This window comes from Herpailurus yagouaroundi, unplaced genomic scaffold (genome assembly GCF_014898765.1).
Source record: "Herpailurus yagouaroundi ecotype Mexico unplaced genomic scaffold, PumYag 197, whole genome shotgun sequence".
In the NCBI taxonomy this organism is placed as follows: Eukaryota; Metazoa; Chordata; class Mammalia; order Carnivora; family Felidae; genus Herpailurus; species Herpailurus yagouaroundi.
Window position 1 is genome coordinate 10,083,529 of NW_024412428.1, and position 27,592 is coordinate 10,111,120.

At 36.6% G+C, this 27,592-nt stretch overlaps 2 long non-coding RNA genes across 2 annotated transcripts in view; one reads left to right on the top strand and one right to left on the bottom strand.

Moving 5' to 3' along the window:
• LOC121012670 (uncharacterized) overlaps positions 1 to 21,926 on the bottom strand; it is a 61,344-nt gene extending 39,418 nt beyond the window's left edge. Inside the window, exon 1 of the long non-coding RNA XR_005782214.1 lies at positions 21,822 to 21,926. This is a non-coding gene — a long non-coding RNA (uncharacterized LOC121012670). The remainder of the gene's footprint in view (positions 1 to 21,821) is intronic.
• On the top strand, positions 1,957 to 26,448 carry LOC121012669 (uncharacterized). The gene is made up of 3 exons (XR_005782213.1): positions 1,957 to 1,970; positions 2,039 to 2,048; positions 26,363 to 26,448. It is a non-coding gene; the product is annotated as an uncharacterized LOC121012669 (long non-coding RNA).
• Positions 26,449 to 27,592: the final 1,144 nt, after the last annotated feature.

Below are 27,592 nucleotides of genomic sequence, written 5' to 3' on the forward strand. Positions count from 1 at the left end.
TAAAGAAGAAATCAGGCTTCATAGACAATTACAAAGATTTTGGAGACAACAAAGAGTAAGGACAAGTTTAAATGATAAATTTTATCTCCTGTACATGGCTATTCCTTCAAGAACAGGAGGGGTAACTATTTTACCTACTACATAGAAGAAAACACAGAGAGTCAAGAAAAATAAGGAAACAGAGGAATATGTTTCAAAAATATGAAGATAAAACATCAGAAAAAAAATCTTAATGAAATAGAGTAAATAATTTACCTGACAGAGATAAAATTAATGGTCATAAAGATGCTCCCTGAACTTTGGAGAAGAATGGATGAACACAGTGAGAATTCAACAAAGAAAATATTAGAAAGTACCAAACAGAAACCACAGAGATGAAGAATATAATAACTTAACTAAAAAAATATACTAGAAGGGTTCATCAGCAGACTAGATGAAGCAAAAGAAATGATCACCAAGCTAGACACAGGGCAATAGAACTTACTCGAGTGGAGCAGCAAAAAGAAAAAAGAATTTTTAAAAAATGAAGATAGCTTAAAGCACCTATGGGAAAACATCAATGAATTAACATTTGCAAGATCTGTCATTAGGGTCCCAGAAAGAGAATAGAGAAAAAACGGGACAGAAAACTTATTTAAAGAAATAATAGCTAAAATATTCCCTAAGTTGGGGAAGGAAACAGACATCCAGATCCAAGAAGCCCAGAGAATTCAAAGTAAGATAAACTCCAAGTGATCTACACAAAGAGACATAATTAAAAAGTTATGGGGTGCCTGGGTAGCTCAGTCGGTTGAGTGTCTGACTTTGGCTCAGGTCATGATCTCATGGTTTGTGGGTTCAAGCCCCACATCAGTCTCTGTGCTGACAGCTCAGAGCCTGGTGCCTGCTTTGGATTCTGTCTCTCTCTCTCTGCCCCTCCCCTGCTCATGCTCTGTCTCTCAAAAATAAATAAACGTTAAAATGTTTTTTCAAAAGTTAAGGGGTACCTGGGTGGTACAGTTGGTTAAGTGTCCAACTCTTGATCTCAGCTCAGGTCATGACATCACAGTTCATGAGTTTGACCCCTCATTGGGTTCTGCACTGATGGAGTGGAGTCAGCTTGGGATTTTCTCTCTCCCTCTTTCTCTGCCTCTCCCCTGCTTGTGGTCTCTCTCCCTGTCTCTCTGTGTCTCTCTCAAAATAAATAAGTAAACTTAAAGAAATTTAAGTTAAAAGTTAAGGGGCGCCTGGGTGGCGCAGTCGGTTAACCGTCCGACTTCAGCCAGGTCACGATCTCGCGGTCCTGGAGTTCGAGCCCCGCGTCAGGCTCTGGGCTGATGGCTCAGAGCCTGGAGCCTGTTTCCGATTCTGTGTCTCCCTCTCTCTCTGCCCCTCCCCTGTTCATGCTCTGTCTCTCTCTGTCCCAAAAATAAATAAATGTTGAAAAAAAAAAATTAAAAAAAAAAAAAGTTAAATATGAAAAGCTTAAAAGCAGTAAGAGAAAAACAACTTGTTACATACAAAGAAACCTCCATAAGACTATCAGGTGATTTTTCAGTAGAAACTTATCAGGCCATATGGGAGTAGCATGATACACAGTGTTTAAAGGAAAAGCTCCCAACCAAGAATAGTCTACTCAGCAAGGCTATCATTCATAATTGAAGGAGAGTTAAAGAGTTTTCTGAAGAAGCAAAAGCTAAAGGAATTTATCATCACTAAACCCAGCCTTATAGGAAATGTTAAAGAGACTTCTTTATGCTCTAAAAAATGGGCACTAATTAGTAATAAGAAAACATATGAAAGTATAATTCTCACTGGTAAAGGTAAATATGTAGTAAAGGCAGTGGACTAACCATTTATAAAACTAGGATGACAGTTAAAAGACAAAAGTAATAAAATAACTATACAATAATTAGTTAAGGGACATATAAAATAAAAAGATGTAAAATAGGACACAAAATATAAAACATGGTGGGAAGAGTAAAAATGTAGTATTTTAGATTGTGCTCAAATTAAGTTGCTATCAACTTAAAATACACTATTATATATATATATACAGGTTCTTATATGTGACCCTCATAGTAACTACAGTGTAACAACCAATAGTAGACAAAGAAAAGATAATGAGAAAGAAATCTAAGCATAATACGAACGAGTGTCATCAAACCACAAGAGAAGAGAGCAAGAGAAGAAGGAACAGAAAGGAACTACAAAAGAGCCAGAACACAATAGACAAAATAGCAGAAGTACTAACCTATGTAGAATTACTTTAAATGTAAGTGAAATAATTCTTTAATCAAAAGACATAAAGCGGCTGAATGGATTTTAACAAGACCTATCAATATGCTGCCTACAAGAGACTCACTTCAGATGTAAAGATACATATCAACTGAAGACGAAGGGATGGAAAAAGCTGTTTTGTGCAAATGGAAACCAAAAGAAAGCTGGGACAGCTCTACTTACGTCAGAGGAAATAGACTTTAAAACAAAGACTATAGTAAGAGACAAATATGGGTGTTACATACGGATAAAAGGGTCAATCCAACAAGAGGATAAAACATTTGTAAATATGCACCCAACATAGAAGCACCTAACTATAGAAAGCAAATATTAATAGAACTAAAAGAAGAAATTTATAGTAATACAATAACAGTAGGGGACTCTAATGACACACTTACATCAATAGATAATCTAGTCAGAAAATCAATAAGGAAACATTGGCCTTAAAGGGCACATTAGACCAGATGGACTTAGGATAGATCATGTTAGGTCAAGAACAAGTCACAATAAACTCAACTAGAATGAAATTGTATCAAGCATCTTTTGTGACCACAATGATATGAAACTGGAAATTAATTATAAGAAGAATATTGGGAAAAAACACAAACATACAGAGACTAAACAATATGCCACTAAATAATCAATAGGTCAACAAAGAAAAAGGGAAATAAAAATAATATTTTGAGACAAATGAAAATAGAAACACAGCTTTCCAAAATCTATAAGATGTAGCAAGAGCAGTTATAAGATGTAAATTCATAGTGATACAGGCCTACCATAAGAAATAAGAAAAATCTCAAATAAACAATCTAATGTCACATCCGTAGGAACTAGGAAAAGAAGAACAAACTAAGTCAAGTCAGTAGAAGAGAGAAAATAGTAAAGATCAAGCAGAAATAAATGAAAATGATTAATAAAACAACAGAAAAGATCAATAAAACCAGGAGCTGGTTTTTTGAAAAGATAAACAAAATTGGTAAACTTTTAGCCACACTTACATGGAAAAAAGAGAGGAGTCAAATAAATAACATCAGAAATGAAAGAGGAGTAGTAGCAATCAACACCACAGAAATACAAAGAATTATGATACTGCAAAAAACTATATGCCAACAAACTGGACAACCTAGGAGAAATAAATTCTTAGAAACATAAAATCTTCTGAAATTGAGTCAAGAAGAAGTAGACAATCTGAACAAGTCAATTACTAGTAATGAAATTGAATCAAAGACTTAATATCTATTCTTCTCAAACTTCCAAAAAATATAAGAGAAATGAAAACTTGCAAATTAATTCTATGTGTGCAGCATTATTCTGATACAAAACCAGGCAAAGACACTACAGAAAAAAATTTTTTTAAAGGAAAAGAAAAAAAAATAAAACTATAGGCCAACATTCCTGATGAACATAAATGTAAAAATCCTGAACAGTATATTAGCAAACTGAATTCAACAATAAAAATAAAAAGATGATTCACTATAATCAAATGGGTTTTATCCCAGGGATGCAAGGGTGGTCCAATATCCATAAATCAATGAATGCCATACATCACATTGACAAAATGAAGGTTAAAAACCATATGATCATCTCAATAAATGCAGAGAAAACATTTGACAAGTTCATCTGTTGATGAAACTCTCAACAAAGAGGGTTTAAAGGGAGAAAAGCTCAACATAATAAAGGTCATATATGGCAAAACCCACAACTAATATCATGCTCCATGGTGAAAAACTGAAAACTTTTTTTTCTAATATCAAGAATAAGACAAGAAACATAATAGTAGAAGTCTAGCTGTATCAATCAGACAAGAAAAAGAAGTAGTAGTCATCCAAATCAAAAGAAAAAATAAAAATGTCACTATTAGCAGATGACATAATATATATAGAAAACCTTGAAGACTCCACCAAAAAACTAATAGAACTAATAAATGATTTCAGTCAATATAGTAAAGTAATACATAGAAATGTGTTATATTTCTATATAGTAATAATGAAGTAGCAGAAACATTAGGAAAACAATACCATTTACTATTAGATCAAAAAGAATAAAATACCTAGGAATATATTTAATCTAGGAGATGAGAGACCTATACTCTGAAAACTATAAGACATTGATGAAAGAAACTGGAGATGACACAAACATATGGAAATATCTATCATGCTTTTGGACTAATATTGTTACAATGTCAATACAACTCAAAGCAATCTACAGATTCAATGCAATGCCTATAAAAATCAACAATAGTATCTTTAACACAATTGGAACAAATAATCCTATAATTGGTATAGAACCACAAAAGACGCCAAATAGCCCAAGTGGCCTTAAGAGAGTAGAAAAAAGCTGGAAGTATCACAATCCCACATTTCAGATATACTACGAAGCCATAGTAATAAAAAGTGTATGGTACAAGCACAACCGTGGACATATAGATCAACAGAACAGAGATCCCAGTCGTAGATCCATATGTATATGGTCGACTAATCTACAACAAAAGAGGCAAGATTATACAATGGGGAAAAGACAGTGTCTTTAATTTTCTTGGAAATACTGGGCAGCTACAATCAAAATAATGAAACTGGACTACTATCTTATACCATATACAAAAATAAATTTCAAATGAATTAAAGACTTCTGTGTAAAACTTAAAACTACAAAATCTAGAAGAAAACACAGGTAGGTAGGTTCTCTGATTGATATTAGCATTATTTAAGGTGAACAGTCTCTTCAGGCAATGACAACAAAAGCTAAAATAAACAAATGGGATTACATTAAAGTGAAAAACTTTGTCGTAGTGAAAGAAACAATCAACAAAACCAAAAGGCAACCTACTCAATGGAAGAAAATACCTGCAAATTACATATCCAATAGTGGATTAATATAAAAAAATATATGAAGAATAAATACAACTCAAAAGAAGAAAAACAAACAATCTGATTTAAAAATGGGTAGGATATCTGAATAGACATTTTTCCAACAAAGACACACAAGATGGTCAATAAGTACATGAAAAGGTGCTCATAATCACTAATCATCAGGGAAATAAAAACCAAGATTAAAGTGAGATAATACCTCACACCTGTTAGAATGGCTATTATCAGAAAGACAAAAAAAGAAATAACGAATCTTGTGGAGTATAGGGAATGCTTGTGCACGGTAGGTGGGATGTAAATTCAGGCAGCCACTATGGAAAGGAGGGTCCTCAAAAAATTAAAAATAGAAATACCATATAATATAGTAATTCCACTTCTGGGTATTTATCTGAAAAAAAGCAAAAACACTAACTGGACAAAATAGATGCATTTCTATATTCACTGCAGGATTATTTACAATATCCAAGATATGGGAGCTGGAAACAAGTGTCCATTGATGGACAAATGATTAAAGAAGGTGTGGGATGTACACACACACACACACACACACACACACACACAAAATGGAATAGTACTCAGTTTTTAAAAAAACCAAAATGCTGCCATTTTTTATAACATGGATTTTGAAAGTATGCTAAGTTAAATAAGTCGAAGACAAATGTCATATGATTACACTTATATGTGAAATCTAAAAAACAAAACAAAGAACAAACAAAATGAAAAAAAGCAATACTCAGATATATTGTACAGAATAGTATTTTCCAGAGAGGGGAAGGGTTGGGAAGGTGGGTAAAATGGGTGGAGTCAAGAGGTATAAACTTTCCATTATAAAATAATAATTCATGAGGAGAGGAGATGCCAGCAGTGGAGTAGGAGGACCCTAGGCTTACCTTGTCCCACAAATACAAATAGATAATTATCATATCATCCTAAAACCCCCAGAAATCGACCTGAAGACTGGCAACACAAACTCTACAACTAAAGGTTGAGAAGAGGCCACATTGAAGAAGGTAAGAAATGTGGAGGCAAGGTTTGGGAGAGAAACAGATTGTGGCCATTGAGGTAGGGAGGTAACCATGGGTGAGGAAAAGGGCAAGAAATGGACTACCATATAGGGGAGCACACAGGGAAGAGGAATCCCCAGAGAAACTGGCTTGGAAAGCAAGAGGGCCCATATTTCATTAGTTCTTGCAACCGGTGGGACTAAAAGCCTGGCGTTTTAAAGGTCAGCATGCTTAGCTCTAAGACAGCTCGGAGGACATTGGGACTGCTCTTGGAGAAAAGGGAGGGCAAACAGCCTACAGACATACAGCATAGAAACAGCAATCTGAAGAGTACCTGGGACACAGAGTGGGGAGGTTAGTTGCTCATTTCAGAGTACATCCCAGAGAGGCAGTGTTCACAGAGAGACCTCTCCAGGAGTAAAGAACTGGCAGATGTTATTTCCCTCCCCTGCCCCTCAGCATAAGCACAGGGCCTCCTGCAAGAAGTTGCACAGTGCCAACACTCACTACTTAGCTTTCTTACATCAAGCCCCAACCTTGCACACTGGAAGCACCACCTTCCCAGTCATGCTTGCCTCAGTTCCAGTGAGTCAGGCTTTCTCTCCCAGAAAATCAGCCCCAAACCCTGCCAATACTGAATCTCTTGACCAGGGAGTTTTGAGAAGCCTTGGTTCTGGGGGCAGCAGTGACAGGTCTCATTTCATAAGCAGACCATAGCACAACTAGTTAAAACTTGCCACATTCAAGACAGGGGCCCCACAATTCCCACAACTGGCAAAGAGAGCCTCTTCAGATGGCTGGCCTGAAGGATAAAATGGCCAGGACACAATAACAGAGTACAAGCAGCACACACTGGACACTCCTGGAAGCGCCAGGCCCTGGGGAGAGGGGGACACTACATTGAGGGCACTACAGGACATCTTCTTCATAAAGTCATAGCCATCAAGAACAGAAGATGTAGCTGGCTTTCCTAGCATACAGGAACATGCACAGAGACTTAGACAAAATGAGAAGACAGAGGAATTTGTCCAAATGACAGAACAGGACAAGGCCATGGCCAGTAGTGTAAGAAAAACAGGTATAAGTAACATACCTGAAGGAGAATTTAAAGTGATCATAAGGATACTCATTGGACTTGAGAAAAGAATAGGGGGCATCAGTAAGATCATTAACACAGAGATAAGGAATAACATAGCAGAGATAAAGGGCTCAAGAAACAAAATGAGAAACGCCTTTGATGGAATGAACAGTAGGCTAGAAGAAGCAGAGGAATGAATTAATGACCTAGAAGACAGAGCAATGGAAAGTAGTCAGGGTGAACAAAAGATGGAAAAAAATAATTATGCAAAACAAGAATAGAATTAGGAAACTCAGTGGCTCCAAATGTAATAACATTCATATTATAGCAGTCCCAGAAGAAAAAGAAGAGAGAAAAGGGGGCAGATAATTGATTTGAAGAAATAATAGCTGAAAATTTCCTTAATATGTGATAGGAAACATATCCAGATCCAGGAGTCACAGAGAATCCCCAAGAAAATTAACAGAAGCAGTTCCACACCAAGACATATTGTAACTAAAATGGCAAGATATAGTGGCAGAGAAAAAATATTAAAAGCAGCAAGAGAAAAAGAAGACAGTTATATACAAAAGAAATTCCGTAAAGCTATCAGTGAATTTTCAGCAGAAACTTTCCAAGCAGCGGCAGGATATATTCAAAGTGCTAAATGGGAAAAATCTGCAGCCAAAAATAGTCTATCCAGTGAGGTTATCCTTCAGAATAGAAGATAAGAGTTTCCCAGACAAACAAAAACTAAAGCACTTCATGACCACTAAACAAGTCCTGCAAGAAATATTATAGGGGAATTTGAATACCAAGAAAAGACCAAAAATGACAGTATGAAGGTAGGAAACATAAAAGCAGTAAAAATTAATATTTCAGTAAAAAAAATAGGTCAAGGAACTCCCAACATACAAGGCTGTAAAATATGACACCATATACCTAAAATGTGGGGAGGAGAAAGGTAAGAATGGGTTGCAATTTAAGTGAACATCAACTTAATAGAGACTGCTATATGCAGAAGATGTTCTATACAAACCTAATGTTAACCACAAATCAAAAAACACTAATATATATGCAAAGAATGAAGAGAAAGAAATCCAACTATATCACTAAGTAAGCCAGGAAACCATGAAAGAGAGCAAAACAAGAGAGGATCAGAGCCAATCTTTAGAAACAATCACAAAACTAATAATAAAATGTGAATAAATGCATGCCTGTCAATAATTACTTTCATTGTAAATGGACTGAAACACCAACCAAAAGACATAGGGTGACAGAATGGATCAAAAACAAGACTCATCTATTTGCTGCTTACAAGAGACACTTTTTAGACCTAGACAACCTGCAGATTGAAAGTGAGGGTACAGAGAAACATTTATCACGCAAATGGATGTCAAAGGAAAATCAAAGTAGCAATACTTATATCAGACAAAACAGACTTTAAGACAAAGACTGTAACAAGAGACAAAGAAGGACATTAAATAATAATAAAGGGGACAATCCAAAAAGAACATAAAACAATTATAAGTATTTATGCACCCAACATGAAAGCACCAAGATACATAAAACAGTTAATAACAAACATAAGGGAACCAACTGATAACAATACAATAAAATTAGGGGATTTTAACACCCCACTTATATCAAAAGTCAGATCATCTAAGCAGAATATCAATAAGGAAACAGTGGCTTTGAATGACACACTTGACTAGGTGGGTTTAACAGATATATTCAGAACATTCCATCCTAAAACAGCAGAGTACACATTCTTTTCAAGTGTACATGGAACATTCTACAGAAGAGATCACGTGTTATCCCTCAAAACAATCCTTAACAAATTAGAAGACTGAAATATTACACACCTTTTCTGACCATGGTGCAGTGAAACTAGAAGTCATACACAAGAAAAAATCTGGAAAGACTACAAATAAAGGGGAGTTAAATGCCATGCTACTAAACAATGAATGGGTCAAAAGAATAAATAAAAAACTACATGGAGACAAATGACAATGAAATCACAACAATCCAAAACATTTGGGATGAAGCAAAAGTGGTTCTAAGAGGGAAGTTCATAGCAATACAGGTCTACTTCAAGAAGCAAGAAAAATCTCTAACAACCTAACTTATGCCTAAAGAAGCTAGAAAAAGAACAACAAACAAAACTTAAAACCAACAGAAGGAAGGAAATAATAAAGTTTAGAGAAGTAAATGATACAGAAACTAAAAAAAATAATAGATCAATAAAACCAGGAACTGCTTCTTCGAAAAAAATCAATAAAATTGACAGCATCTAGCCAGACTTCTCAAGAAAAAAGGAAAATGGACCCAAATAAATGAAATCACAAATGAGAATGGAGATATAACAACAAATACCATATGAATACAAACAATTATAAAAGAATATTATGAAAAACTGCATGCCAACAAATTGGGCAGTTTGGAAGAAATGGACAAATTCCTGTAAACATACAACATACAACCTACCAAAACTGAAACAGGAAGAAATAGAAAGTTTGAACAGAAAAATTACCAGCAAAGAAACAGAATCAGTAATCAAAAAACTCCTAACAAACACAAGTTTAGGAACAGATGACCGCATAGATGAATTATACCAAACATTTAAAGAAGAGTTAAAACCTCTTCTTCTCAAACTATCCAAAAAAAATAGAAAAGGAAGGAAAACTTATAATTCATTCTATGAGGTCAGCACTACCCTGATACCAAAACCAGATAAAGATAGCAGACCAAAAAAAAGAGAACTACAGACCAATATCTCTGATGAACTCAGATGCAAAAATCCTTAACAAAATACTAGCAAAACGAAGCTAACAATATATTTAAAAAATCATTCACCATGACCAAGTGGGATTTATTCCTGAGCTGCAAGTATGGCTGTGGCTCAATATCCACAAATCAATCAACATGATACATCACATAAATAAGAGAAAGGAGAAGAACCATATGATCATTTCAAGAGACACAGAAAAGCATTTGACAAGTTAAAACATCCATTCATGACAAAAGCCTTCAAAAAGTAGATTTACAGGGATATGCCTCAATACAATAAAGACCATATATGAAAAACCCACAGCTACCATCATCCTTAATAAGGAAAAACTGAGAGCCTTTCCCCTAAGGGCAGGAACAATACAAAGATACCCACTCTCACCACTTTTATTCAACATAATACTGGAAGCCCTAACCATGACACTCAAATAAAGAGAAATAAAAGACATCCAAATCAGTAAGGAAGAGGTAAAAGTTTTGCTACTTGCAGATGACATGATAATATATATAGAAAATCTGAAAGATTCCACCCAAAAAACTGTTAGATCTGTTAGATGAATTCAGTAAAGTTGCAAGATAGAAAGTCAATCTACAAAAATATGCTACATTTCTATGCATCAATAATGAAACAGCAGAAAGAGAAATGGAGAAAACCCCAATACAATTGTAAATAATAAGATACCTGGAAATAAACCTAACCAAAGAGGTTAATGACCTGTACTCTGGAAACTATAAAATACGATGAAAGAAATTGAAGATGACACAAATAGAAAGATTCCATTGTCATGGATTGGAAGAACAAATATTATTAAAATTTCTATACTACCCAAAGAAATCTACATATTTAATGCAATCCTTATCAAAATACCAATAGCATTTTTCACAGAACTAGAGCAAACAATCCGAAAATTTGTTTGGACACACAAAAGACTCTGAATAGCCAAAGCAATCTTGAAAAAGCAAAGCAAAGCTGAAAACATCACCATCCTAGACTTCAAGTTATATTACAAAGCTGTAGTAATCAAAACAGTATGGTATGGCAAAAAAAAGAGACACATAAACCAATGGAACAGAATAGAAAACTCAGAAATAAACCCACAATTAAATGGTTAATTAATCTTCAACAAAGCAGGAAAGAAGATCCAATGGCAAAAGACAGTCTCTTCAAAAAGGGTGCTGGGAAAGTCCTAGCCTCAGCAATCAGACAACGAAAAGAAATCCAAATCAGCAAGGAGGAAGTCAAACTTTTACTCTTTGCAGATGACACGTACTCTATGTGAAAAACCTGAAAGACTCCATCAAAAAACTGTTAGAACTGATACATGAATTCAGCAAAGTCACAGGATATAAAATCATTTTACAGTGACATTTCTATACACAAATAATAAAGCAACAGAAAGAGAAATCAAGGAATTGATCCCATTTATCCTTGCACCAAAAACCATAAAATACCTAAGAATAAACCTTACCAAAGATGTAAAAGATCTGTGTGCTGAAAACAATAGAAAGCTTATAAAGAAACTGAAGAAGACAGAAAGAAATGGAAAAACATTCCATGCTCATGGATTGGAAGAATATTGTTAAAATTTCCATACTACTCAAAGCAATCTACCCATCCAATGCAATCCCCTTCAAAATAATACCAGCATTCTTCACAGAACGAGAACAAACAATTCTAAAATTTGTATGGAAAGACCCCCAATAGCCAAAGCAATCCTGAAAAAGAATACCCAAACTGGAGGCATCACAATTCCAGATTTAAGCTGGATTACAAAGCTGTAATCATCAAGACAGTATAGTACGGGCACAAAAACAGACACATAGATCAATGAAACAGAATAGAGAACCCAGAAATGGTCCCACAAATGTATGGCCAACTAATCCTTGACAAATCAGAGAAGATTATCCAATGGAAAAAAAGACAGTCTGTTCAGCAAATGGTGTTACAAAAACTGGACAGAGATATGCAGAAGAAAGAAGCTGGACCATTCTCTTACACCATACACAAAACTAAACTCAAGATGGATGAAAGACTTAAATGTAAGACAGGAAACCATCAAAATCCTAGAGGAGAAAACAGGCAGCAACCTCTTTGACCTCAGCTGCAGGAACTTCTTACCAGACATGTCTCTGGAGGCAAGGGAAGCAAAAGCAAAAATGAACTATTGGGACCTCATCAAGATAAAAAGCTTCTGGGGCACCTGGGTGGCTCAGTTGGTTAAGCATCCGACTTCAGCTCAGGTCATGATCTCACAGCTTATGAGTTTCAGCACTGCGTCAGGCTCTGTGCCGATAGCTCAGAGCCTGGAGCCTGGTTTGGATCTGTGTTTCCCTCTCTCTCTGCCCCTCCCCTGCTCACACTCTGCCTCTCTCCCTCAAAAATAAACATTTTTTTTAAATTAAGAAAAATAAGATAAAAAGCACAGTGAAGGAAACAATAATCAAAGCTAAAAGGCAGCCTACCAAATGGAAGAAGATATTTGCAAATGACATGTCAGATAAAAGGTTAGTATCCAAAATCTGTAAAGAAATCATCAAACTCAACACCCAAAAAACAAATTATCCAGTAAATAAATGGGCAGAGGACATGAACAGACAGTTTTCCAAAGGCATCCAGATGGCCAATCAGAGAAAGTCAGATGATTTCACTCATATGTGGAATTTAGGAAACAGAACAGATGGGGGTGCTGGGTGGCTCAGTCGATCAAGCATCCCACTTCAGCTCAGGTCATGATCTCAAAGCTCCTGGGTTTGAAACCTATGTTTGGCTCTGCCGACAGCTCAGAGTTCAGAGCCTGGAGCCTGCTTCTGATTCTGTGTCTGCCTCTCTCTCTGCCCCTCCCCTGCTCACACTCTTTCTCTCTCAAAAATGAATAAGCTTAAAAAAATAAAAGAAGAAACAAAATAGATGAACATAGGGGAAGGGAAGGAAAAATAAAATAAAAACAGCGAAGCAGGCAAACCATAAGAAACTCTTAGATACAGATAACAGACTAAGGTGGGTAGGGGGATGGGCTAAATGAGTGATGGGTACTAAGGAGGTCACTTGTTTGGATGAGCACTGGGTGTTCTGTGTAAGTGATGGATCACTAAATTCTACTCCCAAAACTATTATATTATATGTTAACTAACTTTGATTTAAATAAAATTAAAAAAAAAGAACTGATCCAACTCAACAGCCAAAAATCAAATAATCCAGTTAAAAAATGGGCAGAAGACATGAACAGACATGTCTCCAAAGAGGACACACAGATGACCAGCAGATACATGAAAAGATGCTCATTATCACTTATCATTAGGGAAATGCAAATTAAATTACAATGAGATATCACCTCACACCTGTCAGAATGGCTAAAATCAACAACACAAGAAACAACGGGTGTTGGTGAGGCTGTGGAGAAAAAGGAACCCTCTTGCACTATTGGTGGGAAGGCAAACTACTGCGGCCACTCTTGAAAACATTATGGAGATTCCTCAAAAAGTTTAAAATAGAACCACCTTGGGGTGCCTGGGTGGCCCAGTCAGTTGAGCAACCAACTCTTGATTTCAACTCAGGTCATGAGCCCAGGGTTATGGCATGAAGCCCCACATCAGACTCTGTGCTGAGTGTGGAGCCTGCTTCGAATTCTCCCTCTCCCTCTGCCCTGCTTGTGTGCATGTGCTCATCGGCATGTTGTCTCTCTCTCATATAAATAAAAAAAATCTGAAAACAAAAACAGAACTACTTTATGATTCAGCAATTGCACTACTGGGTATTTACCCAAAAAGTACAGAAACACTAATTCAAAGGGATGTGTGTGCTCCTAAATTTACAGCAGCTATTTATAATAGCCAAGATAAGGAAGCACCCCAAGTGTCCACTGACTGATGAATGGATAAAGAAGATACAGTGTGTATACACAATGGAGTTTTATTTAGCCATAAAAATAATGGAATCTTGCCATTTACAATGACATGGATGGTGTCAGAGAGTATAATGCTAAGTGAGATAAGTCAGAGAAAGACAAATACCATATGATTTCACTCGTATATGTAATTTAAGAAACAAAACAAATGAGTAAAGGAAAAGAAAGAGACACACTAAGAAACAGATTCTTAATACAGAGAACAAACTGATGGTTACCAGAAGGGAAGTAGGTGGGGGGATTGGTGAAATAGGTGATGAGGGTTAAGGAGTACCCTGTTTGTGGGGAACACTGGCTGATTAAAATAAAAACTTAAAAAAAAATTCCTGGGATGCAATGTATTGACTATAGTCAATAATACTATAGTGCATATTTGAAAGTTGCCAAGAGATTAAATCTTAAATAGTCTTCTGATCAGAAAAAAATTTATAACTTTGCAAGGTGACGGATGGTAATAGACTTACTGTGATCATTTCACAGTGTATACTAATACCAAATCATTATGCCATACACCCTAACCTAATACTATATGCCAATTATACCTCAATAAAAATTGTAAATAAGTAAAAACAAGAAATAAACCAATTAGATAAGTTAAAATGAAAACATACATACCAAAACTTAAGGGACAAGTGAAAGTGGGACTAGTGGGAAAACGTATTTATAAACACCTACATTAAAAAACAAGAACGTTTCAAATAACCTAATTTTACAACTTAGGGAACTAGGGGGGAAAAACAACCCAAAGCTAGCAGAAGGAAGGAAATAACAAAGATCAGAACAGATGGAAATAAATAATAAATAAAAAGAGTAGAAAAAAAAATTAAAATTGGTTTAAGTACATCAACAAAATTGAATAGCCTTTACTTAGACTAATGAAAATGGACAAAAATTTCAAGTTACGAAAATTAGAAATGAAAGTTTAGACATTACTATCGATACTGTAGAAATAAATTGGATTATAAAAGATCACTGGGAATAATTACATGCCAATAAGTCAGGTCACCAAGAAGAAATGGAGAAATTCCTAGAAACACAAAACCTACTAAGACTGCACAAGGAAATAGAAAATGTGAATAGATCTACAACCAGGAAGCAAATTGTATCAATAATTAAAAATCTCCCAAGGAAAGCTGTATGTCTGATGACTTCACTGATGAATTCTACCAAACATTTAAAGAAGAATTAATATCAATTCTACTCAAACTTTTCCCCCAAAATTGAAGAGGGCACACTTCTTAATTCAATCAATGAGACTTGTATTATTACACTGATACCAAAGCCAGATGAAGACACTACAAAAAACAAACAAAACTACACACCAATATCCCTTATGGATATTTACAGAAAAATAGCTATACAACTAACTAAGAAGCTGAATTCAGCAGCATATTAAGATGATTATACACCATGACCAAGTTGGGTTTATTCCTGGAATGCAAGTATGGTTCAATAAAAGTCAATCGATGTAATACACCACGTTAACAGAATAAAGGAAAAAAAAACCCAATATGATCATCTTAATTGATGCTGGAAAAGCATTTGACAAAATTCAACACTTTTTCATAATAAAAACACAAAAAATGAGGCTTAGAAAAAAACTATCTTAACATAATAAAAGATATATATGAAAAACTCACAGTGAGCAATATAATCAATGGTGAATGACTGAAATCTTTTCCTCTAAGATCAGGAACAAGACAAGTATGCCTTCTTTAACCATATTATTCCACATAGTACTGGAATCTCTACCCAGAGAAAGGAGGCAAGAATAATTTTCTAATTTCCAAATTGGAAAGGAAGAATTAAATTTATATCTGTCCACAGATATGACCTTATATGTAGAAAACTCTAAAGATTCCACAAAAAAACTGTTAGCCTTAGTAAATGAATTTAATGAAGTAGCAGGATATAAAGCCAAAAGACAAAAATAGTTGCATTTCTATACACTATCAATGAACAATTTGAGATGGAAATTACAAAAACAGTCCCAGTCACCATAATATCACAAGGAATAAAATACTTTGGAATTAAATAAGGAGGTGAAAGACTTGTACAATGAAAACTTGCAAACATTCCTGGAAGAAATTAAAGAAGACATGAATACATGGAAACACTACATGTTAATGGATTAGAAAACTTAAAGTTGTTAAAATGTTAATACTACTCAAGTGATCTACATATTCAATGTAATCCCTATCAAAATCCCAATGACTTTTTCGTATTGTTTTTCAGAAATGGAAAAATGCAGCCTATAAGCCATATGGAATCTTAGGAGATTTTGAGTAAAATAATCTCAAAAATGAACAAAACTGGAAGACGCATACTTATTGATTTCAAAGCTGAGTACAAATGATAGCAATCAAACCAAAATGGTAGTGGCATAGAGACAACTATAGACCAATGGAATAGAATAGACAGCCCAGAAGTAAACCCTCATCCTATAGTCCAATGATTTTTGATGAGGGTGCCAAGACTGTTCAATGGGGAAAGAACACTCCTTTCAACAAATGGTTCTGGGAAAACTAGATATCCTTATAGAAAAGAATGAAGTTGGACCCTTACCTGATACTGTGTAGAAAACTTAACTCAAAGTGGATAAAAGACCTAAATGTAAGACCCAAAACAATAAACTCCTAGAAGAAGAGGAACTCTTGGACAAAGACTTTACCACATTGGATGTGGCAAATATTTCTTGGATATGACACCATAGTCACAGGTAACAAAACATAAAAATTGGACTTTATAAAATTTTTAAAAAATTGTGCATCAAAGACACTGTAACAGAGTATAATTCACAGAACAGGAAAAATATTTACAAACCTTATATCTGGTAACAAGGATTAATATCTAGAATATGTAGAGAATTCCTAAAACTCAACAACAAAAACCAGACAATCCAATTAAAAATTGGGTAATGTACTGGAGTAAATATTTTTCTAAAAAAGATATACAGATAGCCAATAAACACATGAAAAGATGCTCATTATCACTAATCCTTTGGGAAATCCAAATCGAAACCACAGTTAGATACTTCTCAGATCCATTAAAATGGCTACTATCAAAAGAACAAAACAATAAGTGTTGACTAGGATATAGAGAAATTGGAACCCTTTTATTCTACTGATAAGAATGTAAGATGGTATTGTTGCTATGGAAAACAGTATATTAGTTGCCCCCAAAATTAAAAACAGAATTACTAAGTAAATGATCCAACAGTTCCACTTCTGGATTGCCAAAGAATTAAAGGCAGGGTCTCAAGTAGATATTTGTACAACCATGTTCACAGCAGCATTATTTACAATAGCTAAAATGTAGAAGCAACCCAAGAGTCTATCAATTGATAAATGGATAAGCCAACTGCAGTATATACATACAATGGAACATTATTCAGCCTTAAAAAGGAAGACAATTCTGCAATATGATGTGATATGGGTGAATCTTGAGGACATCACGCTAAGTGAAAGAAGCCAGTCACAAAAAGACAAATACTATATGATGCCACTTATAGAAAGTACTTAAAGTAGTCAATATTATAGAGGCAGAAAGTAGAACAGTGTTTGGAGATGGGGGAATGGGAAGTTATTGTTTAATAATACAACATTTGTTTTCACAAGATTAAATGATTTATGGAGATGGATGCTACTGATGGTTGTATTACACCATGAATGCATTTAATAACACTTTACTGTACACTTATAAATGGTTAAGATGGTCAGTTTTATGCATTTTACCACAATAAAAAACTCGAAGAAAGGTACGACTTTAAGCTGCCATATTTGCAATAATTTTTACACAGTAACAGAAAACAAATAAAATGGCTAACTTCATTTTATTAGATGAATGAATTCTTGCTTACAGAGTTTAAATAACTTGTTCAAGTTTATATGGCTGTAACAGAGATGGCATTTAGACCCAGGCAGTCGGAGGAAGAGTCCAAGATTTTAACCACCAATATATACTGTCTGGCTTTCAAAATCTGCTTTTAGTAGGAAAAAGAGACTAATTAATTTTCAAAGTTTAAAAGGTCATTACATTCAATAACACATCACCAGTAGGACGTGATACTGAATAGATTTTGTTCCACCTTTAAGGTGTTGTATGCTTTTATTATAAAGGATAGGCTATTCAAATTTTGTAATATGAAGGGTTTTTTGTTTATTTTGTTGTGGTAGGACATTATTCATAATAAGATACAAGACTAAAAAAGTGCGTTTGTTACTTAAAAATACTAGCAAGATGATGAAGCAAAAGCTGGTCTCAACTGTAAGTGCCTGATGTCATAGAATGAAGTACCATCAATCACATATGGAATAATGCTCCTGTGGTGTTTACACATTAAGGAAGCATTTCCTGAAAGCCTACAATGGATCGCTATTGCACATAGAATAAAATACAATTCCCTAGTCAGCTGCAACATGCATTTTCAGCTTTAACTATTTGTCTTCATAAACCTTTTAACTACAAAATGGCTCCAAAATGCCTGGTGCTTTTCTGTGTCTGAACCTACCTTCACCCTACATCTAAAAATTTTTTTTTTTCAACGTTTATTTATTTTTGGGACAGAGAGAGACAGAGCATGAACAGCGGAGGGGCAGAGAGAGAGGGAGACACAGAATCGGAAACAGGCTCCAGGCTCTGAGCCATCAGCCCAGAGCCCGACGCGGGGCTCGAACTCCCGGACCGCGAGATCGTGACCTGGCTGAAGTCGGACGCTTAACCGACTGCGCCACCCAGGCGCCCCATCACCCCTACATCTAAATGAAATGATCTTCCTCTCCATCTTTGCCTCTAAAATTTTAACACATTCTTTAAAGTGGAGCTCAAATTCTACCTTGTTGGTACATTTCACTAAAAACCCCTGCTGGAAGCCATTTTTCTCTCCTTTATCTCTGTTGATATTTACTGTTTGCATGAATTCATCATGTATTTTAATGAATTATTAGTATTCAATTCAACTTCTTAAATATTTGTGGGATTTCTAGGTGCTTTGCCAGACTCCAGAGAGAAAAGTCAATAAGACACAGCCCCTGCCTTCAAAAGTTCCTTCTCAGCTGATTAATAGCTATTTAAATGACAAATACCTAAGATTCCAAAGTAAATTTTAAAAAGCAAAGTTGGGCTTTCCTATAAAAAAAAAAAACAAAACAAAACAACAACAAAAAAAACCTTCATAACTTAATGGGAAAAATAAACATTTATTTTAGAAACAAATGCCAACGTAGCTGGCAACCCAGAAACACCAGTAAGTGCAGAAAAGAAAAGCCCTCTCTAACCAAACCAAACAACAACACAAAAAACAAAAAACAAAAACAAAAACAAAAAACAGGAAAAGGGAAAGCCTAGTAAGACTAAAAACTATTAGATATTAATTTTTCGACTCTAGCCAACTACCACAGAAAATATGGCAGAGACTCACTCATCCTTGCCCACAAAGACAGAGTGAGAAACTCAGACCTCCATCCTTGCCATGCTGTAATAAGGTACCCCCAAGACACTCACCATGGTGCGTTATGAAAGAAAGCTAAGTATAAAGATGGGATTTTCATCCCCAGGATATTATGAAGGCCCACTCAGCCCCATGGTGTCACTGGGGAGACTGGAATTCTATTTTCTCAGAGAAGTAATGAAGTTCCTCTTCTCCCACACACAGGGATAATGTTGGAGGAGGCCTAGCAGAGAATGAGAGTGATCCCCAAAACGCATATTCCCCTGTGATATAATTAGAGGCCATGGGGGGAACAGAAATGAGACACTCTTAACCTTCTCAGCCAGAGTGTTATCTGAGGATACTGTTCAGAGAGTAGAAGCTCCCACCCCTTGACTCCAGTAACTAGAAGACTCTCATCCTCTTGTTTGTCAATAGAAGCCCAGTGGGAAACCTACACTTCTACTCCAGCAGGCAGTAATGCAGCAGGATCACCTTTCCCCTCTTCTCTTGCTAAGGTAGTATAGAGGGAGCCGGCTAAAATAGAAGGTTTTAATCCTTCTACTAATAGATATTTAATCCTAAAATATCCAAAATATAATAATACAATATTAAAATATCCTGATTTCAATGAAAACATCACGAGCTTGTCATACAAAGAATCAGGAAATTTAAACCTGAATTAGGAAAACCAAAACCAAAAACACTCAACCAATACATGCAAACAAGATGATAGGAATGTCAGAATTATCTTCCAAAGATTTCTAAAGCTGTTATTACAATAATGCTTCAATGAGCAATTGTGAGCATTCTTGAAAAAAAAATGGAAAAATACAGAAAGTCTTACCAAAGAAATAGAAGATACTAAATATAACCAAATAAAAATTTAAAACTAAGAAAATATAAGTAAAGTAAAACACATAGTGGATGGGCTCCAAGGCCGAATAAACAGAATGAAAGAATCAGTGAATATAAAAGTAGAACAATATTAGAAATATCAGAAATTACCCAATGTTAATGACACACATAAAATACACTTAAAAAAAAAAAAAGATGAACAGAGCTTCAGACCTGTGGGATTATAGTGCAAGATCAAATATTTTTTGCCATAGGAGTCTCAGAAGGAGCGGGGAAGACGGTGAAATTCAAAAAGTACTCAAAGAAACACTGGATAAAAACTTCCCGAATTGGCAAAAGATATAAAACTACAGATGTACTAAGCTAAGCAAATCCTCAATAGGATATACCCAAAGAATCAGACCAGACCAAAACACATCACAGTCAATCTTGGGAAAAAAATGACTTCTACCTCTATGGAAAAACTATTTGAATGGCTTCAAGTTCTCACTAAACATCATGGGGAACAGAAGGCAGTGACACACTTCCCAGGTGCTGTAAGAAGAAGTTCTCTTCTTCCAGATAGGAAATGATAATAGAAGAGATTAAGTTTTGGGGTGATGGGTGTTCTTAGGGTCCAGGGCCATTGGCCAAGAAAGAATTCTTAAAGATGTCTTTGGGGCAAAAATGGTGATTTTATTAAAGCACAGGACAGGATCCAAGGGCAGGAAGAGCTGTAGTGGGGTTGTAAATAGTGACTGGTTACATACAATGGAATGGAAGGAGGTAAAGACAAAAGGGAAGCCTCCAAGAGGGACTTTGATATGCTAAAGAGGACTCCTAAGATACCCGAGGCCTTGCTATTATCAAGCTAAGGCTGTTTTTCCTCTAGTAAGGCATTAACATTAACATTAGGAGATTCCTGGAGAAATGTTATTATACTCTTTATTTGCCTCAAGTAGTTGCCAATGAGCTGTGGGTTATAAAGAAATTTAATTTTACGCGCCATTTCCTACTTGCCTTTGTTCCCCATATCCCTATGGAGGGGTGATGGTGGGGCTCCAGGAAACTGAGTCTACAGGTTTCTGTAGATTAGGCTATTAATAAGATTGCCTTTTTCTTATAATTTACCAAAACATTTGTAAACTGATGGAGACTCATGCTCTGCATGACTGTGATCTCTATCAGTTAATCATTTGTTGTCTTTCCTTTCTTTGTCCTTGGGCATCCAGGAGTCCCTGAGGAATATCACACATATCTCACACTGGGGGGGGGGGGCGTGAGGGGGGATTGTTAGCTTGTGTTTTACCCTCAGCCTTCCCCTTGATCCCTCATCAGAAGCACTCTTGCCATATCAGGAAGGATGAAACAATAGTAGAAAGACTAAATATATGGGTAATTTTCCTACAGAGTTTTCAAAATGATATCTGATGGTTAAATCCAAAATTACAGTAATGTCTGGGTAGTTTCAAATGTATGTAGAGGAAATAGTTGAGACACATTATATAAATGGGAGTGGTTAAGACATGTAAAAAGAGAGAGGGATTCTAAGTGGTAAATGTCAATACGAGCAGACCGTTGTTTTAATACTACCCAGCATTTGTTTTAATCAGACATGGCAAGACACGTAGACACAAACATGACTGTCATGAAAGAGTAAGTTTTTATACTTACAGACTCCTAGAAACAGGGTGCTTGGCACATCATGCAGGGCCACATGGGGAAGCACCATGGTTGGTCAGGAGGCAGGGAAAATGTGGGCAAGAGTCTTTACTGTAGTTTCTGTGGGAAAAACAAAGGAAAGCAGTATAACAAGGCATGGTATTGGCTACTTTGAATAATTTCAGGGAGCTCTAGGGTACAGGGGCTGTCTTGAGCTCTCTGGTATCTTATCTTAGGTTGGTTAGGAGGATAGAGGTATAAGAGCTAGATACAGGAGGTGAGGGGCGGGGGCGGATTAATTGGCTTGCATATGAAAGGCACATTTATAGGTAAATCGTTTACTTTCTCTAGGAATTATCAGCCCTGGAGGGAGCAGTTCTCCAGGATCTGCAAGACCCTAAGATGCCAAAGGATCAAACACGGAAACTAGAAAACTAAAAAATATAGGTACTACAACCTTGGTTGAACATGCGTGTGTGTATATGTATGAATATATAACATATATATTGTGCATTACACTTGTTATGTATATATGGACGAGGGAGCATAAGGCAAGCTGACAGGCCACAAACATCCCCCTTCCAACCAGGTGGGATATATGTGATATTTCTCGGGCACTCTTGGCTGCCCAAGAACAAAGGAAAGGGGTAAAGAAATGGGTAACTGATAGAAATCATAGTCCTGCAGGACCTAAGTCTCCATCACCCCTCCATAGTGATGTGGGAAACAAAGGCTGAAGGAAGTGGCAGATGGAACTAAATTTTCTTATAACCTGCAGTCCATTGACAAATACTTGAGGCTGGCAGAGTAAAATGTTTCTATAGGAACTCTACTGTCTTAATGTTAATGTTTTGCTAGAGGGAAAAACAACCTTAGCTTGACAATAGGTAGGCCTCCAGTATCCTGAGTCTTCTTTAGCATATGAAAATCTCACTGTAAACTTCCCTTGGACTTTACCTCCCCAACTCAGTAGTATATAACCAGTTTCTCCTCATGGCCCCAGGGCAGCTCTTCCTGCCCATGGGTCCTGTCCCCATGCTTCAATAAAATCACCTTTCTGCACCAATGACGTCTTCAAGAATTCTTTCTTGGTTGTCGGCTCTGGACTCCATGAACCTCACTATCACCCTCCCCGCCCCCCCCCCCCCCAAAAAAAAACCCTCATCATATATAATTGAATAATTAGAGCAAGAACTATAAAAAAGACTGGTACAGAAAGATTTTCTCAAAATCACTATAAGATATAAAAATGTAATTTTAAAGTATTTTCAAGTTACCAAATGGAAGACAGGGAAAAAACAAAACAAAACAGAGAAATAAAAAATGGAGAGAACAAAAAGGAAAACAATACAAATGGGAAGAAACTTCCATTTTCAGCTTCCATATGCAGATTGCTTGGAAGTCATCATTTCTAGGCTTACAAACAACCAAAAACAGTCAGCAAACCAAGTATCAAAGAACTGAGGTCACTGGGAAAACTGACACCTTAAAATCTGGAGAGACAGGCCAACCTAGAGTCACAGATAGGATTAGCTCAATAGGAGGTAGGTCCTTATGGTAGCAGAGACAGTACACTTGATAGACATAGACTTTAAGGCAACTGTTTTAAATGTACTCAAAGAGCTAAAGGAAGCCACAAAGAACTAATGGAATCCAGGGGAGCAATGTACAAATAAATAGAACATATCAATAAAGAGACAGAAATTATAAATAGGAACCAAACAAAAATTCTTGAACTGAAAAGTACAATTACTGATACAAAAAACTCACTAGCGGGTTTCAATAGCAGCTTTGAGCAGGCAGAAAAAATGCATCAGCAAACTTGAAGATAAGTCCTTTTTAGATCTCCCAGCCTAGGAGAGTTCTGGCCCAAGATGGCAACTCAGAGAGATCCTGAGCTCACTTCCTCCACAAATACAGCAATTTACAGAGAAATTCCCCCTGAAGAACTGAGGGCTGACTGAACAGCTTCTGCACAGCCAAAAAACCCCAAAAAACCAAAAACCAAAACAAAACAAAAAACCAAACAACAACAACAACAACAAAACAAAACAAAAAACAAAGAGGAAGGCAAGAAAAATGGACACAGAAATAAAGGAAACCCTCACCCCAGATGCCGTGAACTATAGTGGAAGCAGATTTGTCTGCCTTGGACCCCAGTGGGGAAAGATAAAAAGCCTCAGTTAAAAAGAGCAACTAGAATATAGAGAAACTAGATCCAAACAGTGGAGGAGCTGCTAGAACTCTCTCCTGGTCAGAAGGCTGGTGAACGCCATGATTTTTGTTCCTCCTCCACCTTGATGGCTTGGACTTGAACAGAATCTTATCACGCTAACTGGCTTACTGCCTCAGTGAGTCCCAGGTCTCTAGATTACACCAGCCCCAGCCATCCTACTGAGGTGGTCCCAGGGTGGTGCACACTCACTACAGCTCCAGCTGCCATACCAAATTGACACAATCCCAAAGCACCCTGGAACACTCCAGGCCTGCACTACTTTGGCTCTGGATGGCTTGCTACGGCACCCCTGGTGAAGGGTGCTCCAGGACCTCCCAGCTGATGCCTGCTTCTGCTGCAGCCACCCCACCATGGTGTCCCCTGTACACAGCACCATGGGAAATTCAGGCCCATGCCTTCCTTGGCTCCAGACCCCCACCAGGGGACCTCTTGTGCTGAGCATGGTGGGACATTCAACTTGCACCCACTTCAGCTTCAGCTGTCCTGTCCTTCTCCCCTGTGTGGAAAGCCTCAGAACATTCTTTTTTTTTTTTTTTTTAATTTTTATTTTTGGGACAGAGAGAGACAGAGCATGAACGGGGGAGGGGCAGAGAGAGAGGGAGACACAGAATCGGAAACAGGCTCCAGGCTCTGAGCCATCAGCCCAGAGCCCGACGCGGGGCTTGAACCCACGGACCGCGAGATCGTGACCTGGCTGAAGTCGGACGCTTAACCGACTGCGCCACCCAGGCGCCCCCCTCAGAACATTCTAACTTGCATCCACTTCAGCTTTAGCTGTCCTTCCAGAGCAGCCTCCGTGGAGAAAGCCCTGGGATTGCCCAAGCTAATGCCCCCTTCAGCTACAGCTGTCCTGCCAGGGTGTCCCCGGCTCAGAGCATCCCAGGACTCCCCAATTTGTGCCCTACCTTGGCTCCAGCTACCCTGCAAGGACACCCTCTGGGCAAAGAGTCCCAGATAACCCAGCTTACACCTTCTTCAGCTTCAGAAGCAGCAGTCCTACCAGGGTACTGTCTCCACGTAGAGCCCTGAAACCTGCTCTGCCCATGTGCACCCACTTTGGCTGTCCTGTCAAGACACCCTCTGAATGGAGAGCCACAGGACTGCCCTGGCCCATGCACACTTCAGCTCCAGCTATCCCACCAAAATAGCTCCAGCACAGAGTGCCCCACAACCCATGCCAGCCACAGGTTCAGCCAGCCAGAGAAAGTCACCAGACACACACAGCCCACACAAGGGATGACCAGAGACAAGACCACTCCTTCAAGTTTAGGAAAAATAATTGTTCCACCTAATTTATCGAAATGAACACAGAAAGTCAAGTAAAAATGGGGAAAAGAGGAATATGCTCCAAATGAAAGAACAAAACAAAACTTCAGGAAAAAGAAAGTAAAACATAAGTGAATGGAGATAAGCAATAGGCCCGATAAAGAGTTTAAGCAATTATTGTTAAGATGCTCACCAGAATGAAGAGAAGGGTGAAAGAACATACTGAGAACTTCAACAAAGAGATAGAAAATATAAACAAGAACCAGCCAGAGTAGAAGAATACAATAACTGAAACAAAAAATACATTAGAGGGAATCAACAGATTAATGGATGCAGAAGAACAGATCAGTGATCTGGAAGACAGGGTAATGGAAACACTCAAGCTGAAAAGCAAGAAGAAAAAGGAATTTAAAAAATTAGGACAGGTTAAAGGACCACTTGGACAACATCAAGCAAACAAACATTTGCATTATAGGGGTCCCAGAAGGATAAAAGAGAAAGAGGCAGACATTTGAAGAAATAATAGCAGAAAGTTTCCTTCACCTAGGGAAGGAAGTAGACATCCAGATTCAGAATATAGAGAGAGTTCCAAACAAGATAAACCCAGTGAGGTCCACATCACAACACACAGTAATTAAAATGTCAAAGATTAGAGGTGAAGAGAGAATTTTAAAAGTAGCAAGACAGAAGCAAGAATTTACATACAAGGAAAATCCCACCAGCTACCAACTAATTGTTCAGCAGAAATTTGGAGGCCAGAAGGGAGTGGCATGATATATTCAAAGTGTTGAAGGGAAAAAAAAAAAATCTATAAACCATGATTACTTTACCAGGCAAGGTTATCATTCAGGACTAAAGGAGAGATAAAAAGTTTACCAAACAAACAAAAGTTAAAGGAGTTTATCGCTACTAAGCCAGTCCTACAAGAAATGTTGAATGGACGTCTTTAAGTGGAAAGGAAAAAGTCATAATTAGACCTACAAAATTATGAATGAAAAGAAGTAAACTACAACAACGATACATAAAATGTGGAAGGGAAGGTAAAACAGAGAATGTCTTCAAACTAAAATGACCATCAACTTAATATAGACTGCTATAGTCAGGATGTTATATATGATCCTCATGATAACCCCAAATGTAAGACCTGTAACAGACACACACACACACACACACACACACACACACACACACACACACCAAAATAAAAAATAAGACAAAATAAAGAAAAAGCCAAACAATAATATAGAAACTCACCAATCACAGTGAAAGAGCAAGAGAAGAATAAAGGAACAGAGATGAACTACAAAAACAATCAGAAACAATTAACAAGATGGCGATAAATAATACCTATCTATAAATGATGCCTATAAATAAATAATACCTACCAAAAATTACTTTAAATATAAATTGTCTAAATGCCCCAATCTAAAGACATAGGATGACAGAATAGATTAAAAAAAAAAAAAAAAGACCCATCAGTATGCTGCCTACAAGAGCCTCACTTCAGACCTAAAGATACATACAGACTGAAAATGAAAGGATGGAAAAAGATACTCCATGAAAACGGAAGTGAAAAAAATCCAGCATAACAATACTTATATCAGAAAAAAAAAGACTTTAAAACAAAGACTATAACAAAAGACAAAGAAGGGTATTACATAATTATAATGGGATCAATCCAACAAGAGGATTATAAATATCTATGCATCCAACATCAGAGCAATTAAATACAAAAACAAATATTAACAAAGATAAAGAAAGAAAATGACCATAATGTAATACATCCCACTTACAACAATAGATAGATTATCTAGGCAGAAAATCAATGAGGAGTGTTTTTGAATGATACATTTCACAGATGGAGATAACAGATGTATACAGAACATTTCATACAAAAAGGACAGAATACAAACCCTTTTCAAGGGCACATAAAACATTCCCATGGGTAGAGCACATGTTAGAACACAAACAAATCTCAATACATTTAAAAAAACGGAATTATCAAGTATCTTTTCCAATTACAACAGTGTGAAACTAGAAATGAATCATAAGATAAAAACCCACAAGTATGTGAAGTTTGAATAACATGTTACTAAATAACCAATGAGTCAGCAAAGTTCTCAAAGAAGAAATTTAAAAAATACATTGAAACAAATGAAAATGAAAATAACTCTAAAATATCTGGGACGCAGCAAAAGCAGTTCTAAAAGGGAAATTCAGAGCAATACTGGCCTACCTCAAGAAACAAGAAAACTCAAATTAACAATCTAAACTTACACCT